We start from the raw sequence: 2,611 nt of genomic DNA, 5'->3' as shown, positions 1-2,611 counted from the left end.
ATCCAGTAGAGAAGTAAAGATTTGTTGGGAAGACTAAGTTTTTTATTTTCGATTAATAAAAAGGTGCTATTAATACTGAAAGAAAATATTATCACAACACAAGCTTTTCATGGAGTTCATTTAATAGAGTAAGATATCACCTGTCATCTAGACTGATGTGCAGTGCTGATGACATACCTTCCACTGTAAGGATGCTATGATATTTAATGAGTGAGCCTAAAAATCAGGTTAGTACAGTTGAGGGGAAAAAGTTGTAGAGATGCCAGGGATCGAACCTGGGACCTTATGCCTGCAAAGCATATGCTCTACCATTGAGCTACATCCCCAGATATGGAGACAGCCTGATATGGAGATTAGTTGGCACAGTTAGTCCTTTTAAAAAGATGGGCAGATAATCTCTAGGGAATGAAACAGCCCTGGGTTCCTATGGTTTCAAATTCCAGTCACGGAACGTTCTTAAGCATTCCTCAAGGGACGTTTTGCACCAGTCACGGAACATTCTTAAGCATTCCTCAAGGGACGTTTTACACCATTAATATAGAATTGTCCTGCTGCTTTAGAGCTCAGTATCGTGCTAGCTTCCCAAGCCTTATTTATAGACATGATGAAGTACCACCTTCCTTCAAATTCATCTTATTTCTGTGGTCTCCTACTCATCCATCCAAGAAAATATTTTAATTATATTCCACAAAGTCCCTATGCCTTCTATAGGGGAAGGGAAAAAAAATCTTTCTTCTTTTGTCCCCTAGTTTCTGTAACTGGAGCCTTGTAAATTAGACCAACAGAAAGTGGATTAACAAGAAAAAAAGAGAGTTTCTTACTAATTCCCTCCCACCTCCACCCACCAAACACAACGGGGAGAAACCCAGCAATGAGTAACTCAAAGGGGTGTTTAGAACAGGGAAACAATCAATCAGTGGGAAGTGACAAGACAAAGGAAGAAGGGTTTAGGTTTTTAGAGGTGCAAACTGGGGTAAGTAAATGTATAGGGGAAACCAGAGGGAGATAGGGGCTCTCCAGAGGGTCTGAGGGTGTAGAGTCTTCTCGGGATGATGCTACCTCCAGTGGAGGGTTGGCATCCCCTTCCTGGAACAGTGTGAGTTGGGAGCATCACAATGGGAATTTAGGGTCTGCTTCCAGGAAAACAGTTGCCTTCATCTCAAAATCATCCTTGTGCCAGAGTGCCATATTTGGGGGTGGTGTATTCTGAACAACCTTCATATCCTTCCTGGGGTGAAGATCAGAATAAGGGGTCTTGTTACTAAGAAGAAAAAGATGCAGGAGTTGACTTGTTGCCATAACAATACTCCCCTCAGGACAGGGAAATGGCATTCTGGATCTAACAGCCCACCCGAGTTACATGGCACTGCCCGGACCAGAGGAAGCAGCCTTGCTCTGAGGGCAGCATGCACGCTCCAGAAGGACCTGAGTCCAAGCCATGGAGAACCATCAGCACTTGATTTTCACTGGCTATGACGATAAAGATGAAAGAGTGATTTGATAAGTAACATTTCCACAATGAGAGGACAAACAGGAATACCAGATGTAAATGAAAGAGCTATTCTTCGGTTTTGTCTGCTTGATTACCACAACCCATAATGCTGAATGCAGGATATCCCTTGATAGGATTATTAGCGTAGGGATCTCTAAATATTTGATGAGCTCATTGGAGCCTTACAGAAAATCTAATTTCCGGGTTATCACTAACAGCATATTCTGGCTCTGACACTCCTTCTCTTTGCTAAGAAGATGCAAACTTTAAAGCACATTCCTGCTCTATCTTAGCAAATTTGGACATTCTTCGCCAAGATAAGATCAGAAGCTAAGAACAACAAATTCATTTATGAACTAATTCAATGATATAGGATACACTTACCTATATCAGTGAAAGTAGTAGAGGACAAGGTCCAAAATAATAAAGGGTTACCAAAAGAAAAAATATATATATCTCCTTTCTTTTTAGCTCTGGTTCCAATAAAATGATGGCTTTAGAAAAACCTTTATCCTAATATTGTTTTCTATAATCCTAGATATTTAACTTCAGATGTATATACTGATATTCCTTTTGAAAAATATGAAAGTACAGAGTAATTCAAATATTGATTAAAATAAGTCCAAAATATAGATAATTCTCTTGAGCACGACTATCATTATAGTCTTTAAATCTCTCTTACCTTAATATTGCTGGGTCTTCATCCATCCGTGAAAACACAGCTAGTAAAACTAGATGTGACTGAGGTGCAAATTACTCCCTCTCTACCAGACCTCCATCCTACCATGTACTTTCCTATAAAATACTCTACACTAAAGACTCAGAGAAGAGAGTAGTGCCTCAAATGTTTATCCTATGACTGTGCCCAGGAGTAGGCATGCAGAATAAACCTAAAATAAATTACTTTAAATGTTTCTGGATAGTCATAGAAAATTTAATTTGTCCTGAAAAGACTTTTGAGTTTGAAACAAAATGAGCAAAATCAACAAGATTATGAAGGTTCCATATTTTCTTTCAGTCCATAAATGTAACATTCTTTCTGTAAAGTTATTCTCAGAGAGATTTATGCTTGTTTCCTTATATGTTGACTTAATTATCCAGAATCCATGCACGTGAGGA

At 39.0% G+C, this 2,611-nt stretch overlaps 1 non-coding gene across 1 annotated transcript; it reads right to left on the bottom strand.

Moving 5' to 3' along the window:
- Positions 1-254: 254 nt before the first annotated feature.
- TRNAA-UGC (transfer RNA alanine (anticodon UGC)) lies at positions 255-326 on the bottom strand. The gene has a single exon. It is a non-coding gene; the product is annotated as a tRNA-Ala (tRNA).
- Between the last annotated feature and the right edge of the window lie 2,285 nt (positions 327-2,611).

Source organism: Lutra lutra, chromosome 12 (genome assembly GCF_902655055.1).
Source record: "Lutra lutra chromosome 12, mLutLut1.2, whole genome shotgun sequence".
Classification (NCBI taxonomy): Eukaryota; Metazoa; Chordata; class Mammalia; order Carnivora; family Mustelidae; genus Lutra; species Lutra lutra.
Note: the sequence above shows the minus strand (reverse complement) of the source record. Positions and strands in the feature narration are given on the sequence as shown.